The sequence below is a fragment of the Mesocricetus auratus genome, unplaced genomic scaffold, assembly GCF_017639785.1.
Source record: "Mesocricetus auratus isolate SY011 unplaced genomic scaffold, BCM_Maur_2.0 Super-Scaffold_100010, whole genome shotgun sequence".
NCBI classification, from domain to species: domain Eukaryota; kingdom Metazoa; phylum Chordata; class Mammalia; order Rodentia; family Cricetidae; genus Mesocricetus; species Mesocricetus auratus.
In genome coordinates this window covers 10,077,019-10,092,688 of record NW_024429194.1, presented here as the reverse complement: position 1 = coordinate 10,092,688, position 15,670 = coordinate 10,077,019, and the positions used below count along the sequence as shown (strand labels likewise).

Sequence of the window (15,670 nt, the reverse complement as noted above, 5' to 3'; positions counted from 1 at the left end):
GAGAAAATAGAGGAATGCTTACAAAGAAGCTAGACATCATGAATTGTTCACTCATGGAAGACAATGGATAAAACCAATGACTTGATCAAAATGCTTGAAAATTCCTGGGTTTCACATTCCAAATGTGACATTTGGAAAGCATGAGCCCAGAACCCACAAACCAAAAGCAGATGAAACATTTGCAATGGCTTCTAGCAGCCTTTTAAAGAGTTTCCCAAACTCTAGGGGGCAAACCCTATGGGGTCAAGTGCTGGGTTTCAACAACTGAAGTAGATTACTGCTCCCGATGATGACCAACCAAGGGATCAGGCCCCAGGACTGACAGACAACGCCCTCACCAAGGTGAACAGCAAGATTGAACTTCTCAAAATCCAGATGTTCTGTGCACAGAAGAAGACTTTACCAAAGGCAGAGTTGCAAGGGGCACACACCTGTTCCAGAGAAGGGTGTGAAAATTTACAGAAGTCTCCTAACAGTGAGAATGCTTCATAGAAAATCGAAGAATAGTTAGGAGATGTCAAACGAAAAGTTCAAGGTTGGCTCTATGGGATTTTGGTATGTTCCTTGCTTTCAGATTCATTCTGGAACATTATCTAGAAATTGTACATTGATCTAGAATTTCTATTCTATTTACTTAAAAGAAGAATGAATAAGATAGCACACTGAACTGCAAAAGGCTCAGAGTCTCTTTTCTCAGAGCTCCACTGTCCTGGATCCCATCTCTACCTCTGTGCCCCTACTCCAGACGTAGGCAGACCACAGGTTTGTTTTTCCAATTCAATAACAAGAATGTATGTGCCTGTTGGTAGTTCTCTTTCAGAAACTGTTTACATCAAGAAAGCAAAACTGGATCTGAAAACAAATTTAATGTGAGGGCAAGAGTGGTGGGGGAAAAATCAGGCCTTAAAAAACTGAAAATAAAAAATGATTACAAAATCAAGAAAAATTATAAGGAAGATTTTTGACAATGTCTTCCTTTCCATTTTAATTGCACTTTCTTTTATTGCTTCTTATGATTATCTTCTATAAAAAGAATGGAAAGACAACCCATTCTTTCTAACAGTGGTTAGAGTTTGTTTTAATTCACAGTTGTTGAAATGTGTAACACATAATAAAACTTTAACAGAGGCATAATCATTGTTCACATAACTGCTATGAGTTTATGGATGTTAACACAAAAATTCTGGTAAGTTCTTTTTTATTGCACAGTTCCCACTGAAAAACAAAAAACAAATGGAGAATAGAGTTGTGTTCATAGAAATGTGACTGTGTGTTCATGATAAAACTTCCAGAGTTTAATGGCAATACTAACAAGTCTTCCACTTAAAACTTAAAACATCTAATTTAAAATATTCTAAAGATGTCTTCTAACTTTATATTCGTCAAACATTTTCATCATTCCTGGTGTTAAATATTATAAATCAGATTCAAATTAAGGTAAGACCTTTGCCCTACACACCTGGGCAACTCAGCACAGTAAGCAATTTGGAGAAACGGGACAGCAAGTAACCAACAGAGACTAGAACCATGTAATTATACATGGAAAGCACAAGTACTGTGTATCTACAATCCAGCATGCCCTTGGCCTTCGTCAAGACTTGATGCTCACCTCTCCATGGCCACCTGACTGAAAGAAAGGATATGAACACTAATCACCTGCAGCTAAGGGGCTGAAGTAACGGCATTGCTAAAATGCCTGTCATGCAATCATAAAAATATCTGTGTGTAGCAGTGGCTTCTGTAACACTGGCACAGAGTAGGTGGACACAGGCAGCTTCCTAAGACTTGCTGGCAAACTAGGCTTGCTGCATCAGTGACCTCTAGGTTCAGCAAGAAATCCTGTCTCAAAAGGCAAGATGAAGAGCCATCAGGAAAGCAGCCTGTCATGGGTCTCTGACCTCTATGTGAAAATGCACCTACACCCACCCATATGAATAGGTATTACCACTATACAACACACACACACACACACACACACATGCACACACATGCACACACACACATACATACTCACACACACTCACACACATGCATACAAACACATACATTCACACACACAGACACACGCACTCATGCATGCATACACACACTCACACACATTCATGCACACTCTCACACACACATACAAATCCTAAAATAAAACTTAGAAAACTCAATTACAGTTAATGTGCTGTGGATTAACATATATTCTATGCCCATGCTTACCTAACTTCTGTTTCCAAAGTTACATATCTGAGAAGTACTGAGTCTGCAGGAAGTCATGGAGTGTTGGAGAATGAGGGAGTAAGCTAAGTCTGGTGGGGCTATATTCATCACTCAGAGAGCAGGTTGCTTTCAGGCAACCCCAGCAACTTGCCTTGCTTTCTCCTATGCATGCCAGGCTGTTGGGTTGTGTGCTACATAAATCTTTCTTTATAAATGACTCAGCTTCGCTTACTTTGTTACAACAATAGAGAATTGGATAAAACAATAATTATCTGCAAACTAGCCAGTTATGTAACCCTGAGGACTTGATCCTGGGAACTCTCTTACAATGCAACAAATATCTTAAGCTGAAGCTTCAAAACAAATTTCTAACTTCGAAATTATCTGATTATTTTGTGAGTGACTTGAATGCAAACTACTTGTAGTAATAAAATAAATTTTATGGTTCCTCACTTTATGCAAATAACACAAGGTTTTTACTAAGCCAAAAAGTACTGTATATCCAGGATACCATGAGAATTTCTTTAATATACCTTTGTATGACTAATATTTTCATTCAATATAGATAAATATTTAATTACTCTAATTTTTCTGTATGTATACCTATACACACTGTGTGCAAGCCTGGTGCCCTTGGAGGCCAGGAAAAGTCATCAGATGTCCTGGAACTGCAGTCACTGGAGGTGAAAAGCCACCATGTGGGTGGTATTAATCAAACTCGAATCCTCTGGAAGAGCAATCAGTGCTCTTAACCACCGAGCCATCTCTCCAGCCCCTTTAGTTAGGTATGGCAACATTAACTTAAAAATCTCTGTGAGAGAAGTTTGACGGACATCGTCATTCACATAGCATGTCTAATTCATTTTATTCATTTGCAAAATCTATTGACTGACACAGATTGAACATCCAGTGTGCAAGTAGCCAGCTCTCTTCTTAGAAGTGATTGAACTACCTGTCAAAATACTTGGCCCTCATCGTTTAACACTCTACCAAAAATGAGGGGTTGAACTTCATGTTGCTTGTTTCAGTCACCTATTAGATACAGCAAATCACATGCTTGACTACCCTATGCTAACTTGTGGGTCACTGTAAGGATGTTTGTCACCAATGGAAAAGAAGTATGAGTGTTTTCTTGCCCATGGATGATAAGGTTTTTCAAGGGTAACTTCCAACTCATATAGTCACTGGTGTAAGTGCTTAATCCTTTAGGGTAGATTACATGCTCCTGGGCCTCTGGTTTCTAGAAACAAGGATTTGAGTTTATAAATTCATCAAAATAGCCTTACTTATGTACCAAGCAAATTGTCGTCAAGGTGATCAAGGATCAGTAAGCTACTCAACCAAGAGTACTGAAGATTGAAGGTGTAAGCCCATGGTCTCAGTTCAGGCATCAGCATTGCAATCATTCTCAGGACAATGATTTCTATGATACCTGTCAGTCCCGATGATCTGTTTTACTGAGTAGTTAAGCTCAATGGAGCTCACTCGAATATCTTCAACAGTTTGATTTATATCCATGAAAAACTTCTCTTAAATCCTATTGCTGTTTGTACATCACCAACGCAGCTTTATACCTAACTCACAATTGCTCTAGATACATTATGAATTTTACATTAAAATGGGCTTTCATTTGAATGCGCTCCCAAATAAAAGTTCTATGGTTGCTCTGCAATAAATACCTTGTATTATTATTATTCATGTCCAACAGTCAAAGAATGTTCACAGCTGTGATTCAGTAGTCCTTCAGGCAGCTGAAAATTAGATTCATTTCATCCTCTTAATATTTTATAACAAATCAACCACTGGAGTTTCTGAAAGCTAGCCATGAAGGACAATTCTCCAATTCTTAAATTTTTAAAATTCCTGAGGAACCTCTGTTTGTACAGACTTGAATCAAGCAGTAACATCATTCCAGGTGCATATACCCGTGAAGCACAAACTACATCCAAAATTTACCCGGGATTACTCAGGGCTCCTCATTTGATATTAATGAAGCCATAACATCTTCTTGTTCTACTTTAGCCACCCAGAAGAAGACAAGTTTTGCCTATCTCCAAGAAATTGGCACTGATAAGTGAGAAAATCATCCAAGCCTCCCACGGCAAACGTTACACCCTGGAAATAAACTAAGCACATCTGGAAGTTACATTAAAACTCTGCCAGGCCACTGGGATGCAGCTGCAGTCATTTGTTAGTAAACGACACCAGAGCAGCACAGACAAACACGCTTTTAAAAGCCCATTTTACTCCCAAAGAAAAGCTTGGAAAGTCCCACTGACCATGCTAAATATAATGAAATTTAGACCGCCTTTGCCATTGAGCTACTGTCTTTCTACATTGTTTTGTGTGTGTTTTGGCTGTGCTGGCCATCATGTTCAGAAATCAGGAGATTAATCTTTTTGAGTCCTTTAAACCCAGCATATCAGCATCCCAATGGACTCTTGCTCTTGTTGCTTCCCTGATAAGTGTTACTACCGGTAACCTGAGCCATCCTCAGGTTTTTAACAAATATCTTAAGACTGTTGCCACTGGTAACATTTCAGGTGCTCCTGAAGCTAAGGAATAGCTGCCTAATTTGTCATAATGTTGAAGATAATACCTGGATAGACAAGTATGTCACATCATCAACCTTGTTTTGAGTAGACTGACAAGTGGGCTGCTGGACATACAGGAAGACCCCGGGTACTGGGCTGTCTTGGGTGAGGATGAGCTCGACCAGGAATAAAGCTTTGAGATTCACTTGATTTCTGCCTCAGGACACTGCTTCTGGGGTGCCGTTAGGTTGCCCCCATGTCTGAAATTTGGTCAAAATAGAATAAACTCGTGAGCATGAAACCTATTCAAAGTAATCAAACTGGGAATGATACTGGTCAAGACTTATTTTAATTGGCTGACGTTAACATGCAATGTTACTCTATGAAAACACTCAATATTTTAAAGATGGCATTGTGCCCAAGTTTTGAAAAAATAATAATACTACAATTAACTGAAGACAATCATCACCAGTCTCAAAGTGCCCATTGCTGATGTCATCTGTTGCCTGTCAGTGGACTTGCAAGTGAGAAAATATGTGCATGCCCTGTGAGTGACAGTTTTCAAATTAACAATACCTTCACGTTTTTAGAAAAGAGTGAAGAAGAAAAACACACTGGTGTGCTTCTCAGTAGGAAGCTGGATGGTGTTGTCACTCAAAAGTGAGAACCATGGGACGAGAATGCCCAGCAGGCCCCAAGCTAGACACCATTTTCCACTTTCAAGCCCTCCACTGCTATAACTCACAGCTTAATACAAGGCATTCACAAGCTGCTGGACACGAACCTTGGCACAGTTTCCAAAATATCAGGTTTGTCTATTTTGTCCTGTCAACCTGCTGAAGACCGAAATTCTTCTCAGAGTCCAAAACACAAAGGGCAGCAGTATATTTCTCCCTTAACTTTTAGAACTTCAGCCTCCGGCAGAAGCCTTAATTTATTGTAACTGCTACAAGGAGCTACATTTTAGCATCAAGGACCTAAGTCAGCTCTAGACATCTCAGCTTTCCACCTCTAATTCTTACAGAATAAGGTGAGATTCAACAATTTATTCTCCCACTAAGAGGATCTGTGCTATCTCTTAAAGTGCTCACAGTACTTCCAAAGCTGTTTAAGGTTCACTGCAAAGCTGGTGACAAGTAACAAATGAGAATGGCAGGGACTTGAGTCACCAGACGCCACAACCCAAAACAATCGATCATTTTAAGACATCTCTGACCCAGACAAAGACACAAGCTGACTATCTAGAAGCAACAACCAGCAATCTTCTACTGTAAAGGAGAGGACAACTGTGAAGCATAGTTGACTGGAAGTAAAAAAATGTTAAATGGAAAAATTCTGAAACTTATAGACTAAAAAATAAACAAATTTCACAAAAATAGGAGATTGGCATGGTAAGTATCACTTAAGTTACATTTACATTAATAAAAATCAAGCAAAACTAACACTGCCCAATAACTTAGTCAAAACATGACTGGATGGTATATTGTGGCCTGGCATGTGTGAGGACCTGGATTTAGGCACCAGGCCTAAGAAACAGCGAAGAGCAGAAAACCCCACAACAGAATGAGGGAATAGCATACTTTGTATTTGAAGATGACATGAAAAACAAGAATAAACATTATAAATAAGCACAAAACAATTAGGAATTCCTAGTAGCAATGAATAATTCTGTGGACAGAAACTGTTCATGATAGTCAAGAAGGGAAAGTTTCAAAACATGAGACAATACATAGTATAAGAGTTAAGAAAAAGTTTTTAATGAATAATTTAATGAATTCCTTAGGGGGAAAGCATTCTCTGAGTTCAGTGGCCACATTTCTCAACACTCTGCTAAGAATGTGTGAAGGGTAATTCATTGGGCTGTAGGCAGAGCACAGTGGTAAAACTCGCTTCCAGTGCTTGTGAGATCCTTGCTCTACTACAAAGTTTTGATGGGAACAAATCATTGATTTCTCTGTGTCTAAACACATGTGCAGACAGAAAATGGAAGAAATTATTCATGAACTATTTTTTTAAATACTAACAAAGATATTTATAAAGTAAACTACACAAATTTTTAAAAATTTATCTTAGATTGTTTGTAGGAATATATATTTAGACTAATATGGAGAAAAACAAATTACAAACCATTCAGCATCAGACTGTAATGCAATCTATTAGCAAACTGGAGATCTCATTTATACTATATAAACATTTTATTGTTGTGTAAATGAGGTGTTATATCATCATTGTTATTCAATGTCTGACTGAGATGCATAGTTCTCCCTAGATTAAAAAAATTCTTATTTATACTCTTCAATATATTAAAGACATTTAAGGAAATGCTACTGAGGTTTGAAGCTCCCATTCAATGTTAAATATCTGATGAATAAATATTAAAGACTAGTAACAGGATGTAGTCAAAATGGGCAGGGTATTTTTTAATTTATTGAAAATAGATTCTTTTCTCATACAATACATCTCTACTACAGTTTCTCCTTTCACCGCCACCTACCCTCTCTGCAGAGCCACTCCTAATCTGTTGCCTCTTTGGGGGAAAAAAAGGAAACAACAGCCAAACCAGACAAAATAAGATACAATAAGACAAGGCAAAAGCCCTCATTTTGAGGCTGGACAAGGTAACCCAATAGGAGAAAAAGGGTCCCAAGAGCAGGCAAAGAGTAGGCAGGCCCGCTCCCACTGTTAGGCATTCCACAAAAACACCAAACCAACACCCACCACATATGCTCAGGGAACCCGGTGAAGACCCCAGCAAGCCCCATAACTGCTGCTTCAATCTCTGTGAGCCCATGTGAGTCCTGTTTATTTGATTTTGTGGACCATGTTCTTCTGGTATCATCCACCCCCTGTAATTTCTACAATCTTTCCTTTGCCTCTTCTACAGGGTTCTGCAATCTCCAATGGGAGGGACTGATAGAGAACTCCAACTTAGACTCTGCACGTACTGTCTGTAGGTTTCTGCACCTCCTTCCAGAGGAAGCCTCTCTGATGACAACTGGAAAAGGCACCAATCTATGAGTGCACCAGAGCATCATTAAGAATTATTTCATTGATTTTTTTTTTGGTTCTAGCCTAGGTCTCTGGGCTACCCAGTCTCTGGTTACTGGTCATTCAGGCGTGGGACTCCCTCTGTTGACCTGAGCCTCAAGTTAAACCAAACATTGGTTGGTCACTTCCACAAGTTTGGTGCTACCATTACACCAGCACATCTGGCAAGCTGGACAGATTGCAGGTCAAGGGTTTTGTGGCTGAGATGGTGTCCAGGTTTCTCTGTAACTTACAGAGTACCATGCCAAAGAGATTGGAACGTAGGGGTGGAGGCTCTAAGCCAGCACCAGCTTGACCTCTATACATTCTGTGAGCTGTGTGAATGTTGTTGTCCTCAGCAGTGGAACCCCACTGTCAGGTTTCAAACAGAAGCCGATGATTCTGCCCTAGCATCCACTTGGGTTGTTTAAGGATCTCCACAGGACCTCCATAGCCAAAAACTCAATTCAGTACCACCCAGTCCCACCACTATAAGCCTTGTCTGGCTACAATAGATGGCCAGTTCAGACTCTGCATCCTCCAGTACTTAGAGTCCTCACTAGGGTCATCCTCATAGACTTCAGAAGTTTCCACTGCACTAGGTTTCCATACACTCCTAATTCTCCCCAATTCCAGCTGCCTCTACCCTCGTTCTGCCCCTCCATTCTCCCTACATCTGAATTGAATTATTAAGATTTTGTTAATATATTATTGATTAGAGAGATGTGTATCATTCAGTAACTTATATGAACAAATTGAGCCAATTCATATGCCCTCACATCCTATTCATCATTCCTACTTATCAAGCTTTCAAATTTTTTTTAGAAATACAAATGTTGGACCTTGACAGATGGAGATAAATGTCTGTAATTTTGGCACTTGGGAGTTGGGAGAAGAATGAAGACCATATGAGACCTTTTCTCTAAAAAGACTAAAAGAAAAAAGAAGAAAAAGATGTGTGAGTGCTGGAGCACTTAATTTCTCCTTTAAAATATTTTAAGTGGTTGACATTTTATTTACCATTTAAGTATAGTCCTTGTACCTGATTCAGAAAAAAGTTTGCCCCACTATGATAATGAAAATACACTGTATGAGATTTTCAAAGAATTAATTAAGATGCTCTATTATTATTTCTTTAAAAGAGCACGGTATTAAAATTCAGGTGTCAAAAACCTGAACTCTTGGGGAAGGGTCTAGGCCCTGCCCTATATGAAATGACAGACTATGCACACCCCCATGGAGGGCCTCACCCTCCCTGGGGAAATGAGGGGATAATGGGGGGGTTAGGGGGAGGGCACGGGAGGAGGGGAGGGAATGGGAGAGGGACCTGGAACTGACTTGTGAAGCAACCTCGTTTCTTATCTAAATTTAAACTGGAAAATAAAATTTAAAAAAAACCCAAAATCTTGTGAACGTGAGCAAAATTTACCATGGTAGCAAGGAAACATGAGATATTATTTCCAAGGAAGACAAGTGTGCTCTCACTACCTGTTCCTAGAGAAGTAATTTACATGTACGAGTACAGCCACTGGGTTTTCCAAATGGCTCATTGACTCTTCAAAGAAGAGATTATACTGGCTTCATGACATGGGCCACTGTTAAAATGGGAATCACCAGAAAACAAATACAGCAACCGTTTAGCTTACACTTAAAGAGTAGAACATTGCTTCATCGAAACAAATTGTGACTCTAGGCCTTTTGTAAATCAACAATAACCCATTTTCTGAGTCTCCCTCTCTCTTCATGTATGTATATATGTATGTGTGTATGTATTATGCAAAACATCTTAGTTATACTTGGGATCAGCTGAATGGGAGAAAAATGGCAGGGAATATTTAAATTTAAACCATTTTTGAAAACTTTACATTGCACTTGGAAGAGTTCCATGGTGCACCAAATTGGGCTTACCATACTGTTAGAATCTCCTCACCAGTTGTAGACGTACTTTTCCATCTGCCCAACCACGTCCAGGAAAGGAGAAACATATACAAAACTCCTACTTTCTGTGTCCTCTTAAAACAACACAGGCCTCACTTGTTTTCTACTGTTCACACACTTAGATTTCTTGAAGGTTTGGGTTATTTAACCTTTAAAAACCGAGCTCTTAAAAGACACTTATAGAAATGAGCAATAACGAGGCATGGGTTTCTTTAGTTCCATTTCATCAAATTTTCAGACACTGAGCTGTCCTAGCTACTTCCTGATACTATGATAAACCCTGAGCAAAACCAAAAGTGGTAGAGGAAAGGGTATCTTTGGATTACACATTAATATCTTAGTGTAATCATCTTCAGGAAATGGCAGGAATTCAAGACCGGCACCTGGAGGCCGAGATCTGCAGCAGAGACTATGAGAGAATGGTAGTTACTGGCTTACTACCGATGGCTTGTTCAACTTTCTGTCTTATACCACCCAGGTGTGACTCTTTCCACAGTGGCTGGGCTCTCCTGTATCAATTTCTAGTCTAGAAAATGTCCCACCGTATGATTCTAGCTTGTGTCATGTTGACTAAAAATTGAACGGCATGCTACCCAAAACTCCTCGGCAGCCCCTTGTGGGTGCTGACGACAAAGCTGCAGTCATCTAACAGACCAATACGACTCTTAGCTACTGAGCCATCTCCCCAGTTTAAAATGGGGTAACCACCTCACACTGCCATCAAGAGTCTCCTTGTCCGTTCATGAAGGTTTACAGGAATCTTTTCATTTCCGTGGAAGCTCCATAAATTATCACTTTTCAATACATCGAGGGAGCTTGATCTTTATACCTCATTATTCTTACTCCCATTTAGTCATTATGCAAGCTGTTGTGGAAGACTTATATGCTCAACATTGCAAACAATGTTGAGCATATAAGGTTTGAGAGATCAAACCTTTTTGATCTCTCAAAGCACTGCCCTGATGGCTGTTGGCAGTGTCAACCAGTAACAACTCATTACAGCGAGGAATACACCCAAGAGAAGCTTACAAGTCGCCACTGAGAGTACTGATCCAGATAAAACTTCAAAGTCACTCGTTTTAAATCTTCCTGCAGTATTAAAATCACAGATTGTTGGTGCCATTTCCATATTTGATCCCTATCATAATGTGTGTCACCAAGCATTTTCCACAACTTCACTTTCTTTCCATAAGCAAATTAAAGTAGCAAACTGAGATAATTATCCAAGTCATTCAAGCCAAAAATTGCTTTTGCATAAGTATACACAAAAAATCAAAATGATGAACTCGGGATCTACAATTATGAATTCTCTTTCTATGAGAGGACAGGCTGCCTTGCACTGGTCATGTTTCCATTGCCCTTTTCACTGAGACAATCATTTAATAACTGCAGGAGCTTTGCTTTTAATCAATTGATCCATGTCCCACATTTCAACACCAAAAAATAATATTAAATAATGAGGTCAAAGAGCAGTTGATGAACAAATTTTAGTGCTGATTATTCTGACTGCTTACACATAGGGACCTGGACATTCATAGGCAAATAAAACTCACATCATGATATCATGCTTTGAATTTTTTTCCTTCCAGAAAAGTATTTATTTTTAAATACTGAGTAAACTGAAAGATGAAACCACATACAAAAAGTTGTCAGATTCCTCTACAAGAAGCTATTTGGAAGTGTACTAAATCTTAGGGGCTGATTCATTTTAGCTTTTCAGTTTTTAATAGAAAGTTTTATATAATGTATTTTTATTTTATTTCCCTTTCTCCTATCCTTCCCAGATTTGACCCACCTCACTAGCCATCCAACTTCATGCTTTCTCACCCTCCCTCTTCCTAACTCTCCCTACTTGCTCTTCCTCTCTCTGGAGTTCCCTTGCTCTCAGGTAGAAAGAAAAGAGAGAAAGAAAAAAGGAAGGAAGAAAGGAAGGAAAGAAGGGAGGGAGGGAAGGAGAGAGGGAGGGAGGGAGAGAGAGAACATAGGAGAATTCAAAGTCTTCATTAAACTGCAATGCTAGGCATTGGAAGCATGCTGACACAACTCTCCTTCACCTGAGGCTATGCTACCTTTAGCTATCAGAGGTTGAAAGATCAAAGACTTCTCCCGTTGGGACTGAAGCTCTACTGCTTGCCATGTCAGAGCTGGCATCTGGGTCAGCATCCCTGGACAGGAAGTGCCGCCTAGAGCCACAGCCCATGGAGTGATGAGGTCAAAGTATGGAAAAACAGGCAAAGAGGAGAGAGACTTGCTGAAGATAAATTCAGGATTATTCTAAAGCTCTGCTAAAACAGAGTCGTAGAATCAATTTCAGCATTTATTCCCTCTAACAAAATTATTTTAAATTCAAAATTATTATACTAGAAATCCTTAGCATCTTATAAAGTACATATAGTCATAAAGTATAAAACAGAAACAAACTCAAATGAATAAAAAAATAATGGAAATGAATCAATTAGAAACTTAAGAAGTGGCCACACCCACCAGAAAACCAAGTAGGCTGCCCACAGACCTTCTCTGTCCTGTTTCCCCAGATGAAAACCCTCAGTCTCATTCCTAGGGCTGCAATTGAATGCCAGCTGCAGCCTCGCTTCTGCCCTACCCAAATCTCCTGTGGATCACAGACCATCCCCTCCTAAAGTCCCTCCTCCCACTCCTCACTGTATCCCAACAACCAACACAGGAAGGCATCCCCTGTGAATACACCAGCTGATCAGGCCAATGAATCAGGCAACACAAGGACATCACACTCTCTAAAAATCCAGAGAGGAAACAGAAGCCAAGGAACAAAACATCCACCCAACAAAAACATACTCGGAAGTCAGCACCTAGGCCTGTAATCATCCCAAACCCAGATGCCTAGACATCAGCATAAGAACATAATCACTAAAGGCTAGGTCACTATGCCTCTACTAGCCCAGGAACTTTACCATAGCAGGCCATGAATATTCCAGCATAGCTGAAGCACAGAAAAAAGACTTTAAAACCAACTATATGAATACAATAGAGGTATTTATGAGGAAAGGAATGAGGATATGAATAAATCCCTCATAGAAACACAGGAAAACACAATTAGAGAAAATGAATAAACCCCTTAAAGAAAATATAAACAAGTAGTTGAATAAAACTGTTCAGGACCCAGAAGTGGAAAAAGCAATAAAGGAAACATAAACTAAGGAAATTTTGAAATTAAAAATTTTAGGAATCTGAACAGGAACTACAGAACTAAGCTTTACCAACAGAACATAAACAGAAGGCAAAATCTCAGGCAATGAAGATATTGTTGAAGAAATGGATAGCTCAGAAAAAGAAAATGTTAAATCTGAAAAATTGCTGACACAAAACATCCAGGAGATTTGGAACACTATGAAAATAAAAATCTAAGAATAATAATAAAAATAGAGGAGGGAGAAGAATACCAACTCAAAGGTACAGAAAGTATTTTTAATAGAATCACAAAAGTTGATATACAAAAACCAGCCAGTATAACTGACCCTCTGTCAACTTTGACACACAAATACATCACTATTAAATTACAACCCTTCCCTTCATATTTATCCCTGAGATTTCACCTTAAAAGCATAAATAATTTGGAAAGCTCCTCAGTTCTTACAAACTCAAACACATTAAAATTTCAGTCTCCTTAAAATATCCAATCTCTTTTTAAAGTTCAAGCCTTTCATCTGTGGGCTCCTCTAAGAATCAAAATTAAATACCTTCTTCAAAAGGGAAGAACCAGACAGTGTCACAGTCTGAACCAAGTAAAACCAAACTCCAACGGTATAAATGACTCAACATCCAATTATCTGGGACTTACTTACCATTGTCTAGACTCCTCGAAAGGCCTTGGGTCACTTATTCCTGCTCTGCCTTTGTAGCACACAGTTTATCTTCAAAGCTCTCACTGGCTCCACTCCACCGCTGCTATTGGTCTTGGTGGTCATTCCATGGTGCTGGCACTTCCAAAAGGCTGGGGTCCCTTGCTGCAACCGGGCTGCACTTTCACCAATAGCCTCTCATCGGATCTCTTCATGGTGCCGAGTCTCAACTTCTTTTCATGACCCCTTCAGTCCTGGGCCTTCAGCAGCTAGTGAGGCTGCACCTTCACCAATGCCCTCTCCTGGAGTCTCACAGCGTCAAGCCTCAGCTGCTCTCCATGATCCCTTCATGCTTTCAAAATGAGTACCACCTGGGTGATGCTTACACATTATCAAGTCAGACTGCCAGGACTGGGTTCAACTTGGCCACCTCTGGAACACAGCTTCTCTGTGATTTCGGGAAACACCTTCCCAGGTGATTTCACCTTAATGATGCTGGACTCTTCTTAATTTCCTAGCTCCAGCTGGCCAGTGTCAATTGCCCCAGTAAGGTAGAGATTTCAACTTTTGCATTTCTGGTATCTAGTTAATCACAGCTGATTCTTTGGTCCCAATTAACTAGAACTACAGAATCTCAATTTAAAATAATAAATTGCCCTGAATAGTCTTTAAACTTCCCCCTGAAGTTTTACAAGCCAGGCCTCCATCATCTGCATTGCTCACAACATTCTCATCTTCCAAGCTCCTATAGGACATCCTACTGTGGTCTCAACACTTAATGACTTTTCTATCCCAAAGTTCCAAAGTTCTTCCACAATCCTCCCAAATTTATGGTCAGGTCTGCAACAGAAATACCCCACTACACTGGTATCAACCCGTCTTAGTTAGAGTTTCTGTGCTGTGATAAAGCACCATGACCAAAAAGCAAGTTGAGTAGGTATGGGTTGATTTGACTCACACTTCCCCATTGCTGTTCATCCCTGAAAGAAGTCAGAACAGAAACTCAGACACGACATAAGCTTGGAGTCAGAAGCTGATGCAGAGACCATGGAGGGGTCTTACTGGCTTGTTTCTCCTGGCTTGCTCAGCCTCCTATCATATAGATCCCAGGACCACCAACCCAGGAATGGCACTATGCATCATTGCTGGGTCCTCCCCAGTTTGTCACTAATTGAGATAATGCCTTACAGCTGGAGCTCATGAATGCATTTCCTCAACTGAGGCTCTTTCCTCTCCCATGACTCCAGCTTATGTCAAATTGACACACAAAACCAGCCAGTACATCAAGGATAGATATTACTTCAGGATAAAATATAGGGAAACAGATATTCTAAGCAAATGGACCTAAGAAGGAAGCTGATATAACCATTTTAATATGTAAGAAAATAGACTTCAAACCAAAACTAATAGAAAGAGATGGGGAAAAAACACTAATCACAAAAGAAAAATACATGAAAATGACTTTTCAATTCTTAACATGTGTGCTCCAACACAAGGTCACTCATTTTGTAAAAGAAATACTGCTGCAGATTAAGTCACATATTGACCCTCACACAGTGATAGTAGGGACTTCACTCTAACTAATGGGAAGATCATCCAGTAAAAAACTAAACAGAAATGCTAGAGCTAACAGAAGTTATAAATGAAAAGAATCAAAAAGATATTTACAGAACATTTCACCCAAACACAAAAGAATACACATTCCTTTCAACACCTTATGTAACTTTTTCCAAAACTGATCACACATACTCAGACACAAAGAAATTCTCAACAGATACAAGAGAATTGAAATAACTCACTGCACCCTATCAGATCATCATGGATTAAAGATGCTTATCAACAACAGAAACAAGAGAAAGCTCAAACCTCATGGAAACTGAACAGCTCTCTACTGAATGAAAAAAAAGGATTAAGACAGAAATAAAGAAATCAAAGACGTTTTGGAATTTAATAAAAAATACACAGCATACCCAAATTTATGCTACACAATGAAAGAGGTGCTAAGAGGCAAGTTTATAGCACTTAGTGCCTCATTTAAAATGGAGAAATAATCACACTAGCAACTTAACAGCACATCTAAAGGCTCTTGAACAAAGAAAAGTAAGCACACCAAAGAGAAGTAGACAGCAAGAAATAATCTCAAGGCTG

The 15,670-nt window shown here is 39.4% G+C and overlaps 1 long non-coding RNA gene across 2 annotated transcripts in view; it reads right to left on the bottom strand.

The window, feature by feature from the left end:
* Positions 1-13,847, bottom strand: part of LOC110342217 — a 164,087-nt gene extending 150,240 nt beyond the window's left edge. For both annotated transcript variants that reach the window (XR_002384245.1, XR_002384244.1), the window contains exon 1: positions 13,526-13,847. This is a non-coding gene — a long non-coding RNA (uncharacterized LOC110342217). The remainder of the gene's footprint in view (positions 1-13,525) is intronic.
* Between the last annotated feature and the right edge of the window lie 1,823 nt (positions 13,848-15,670).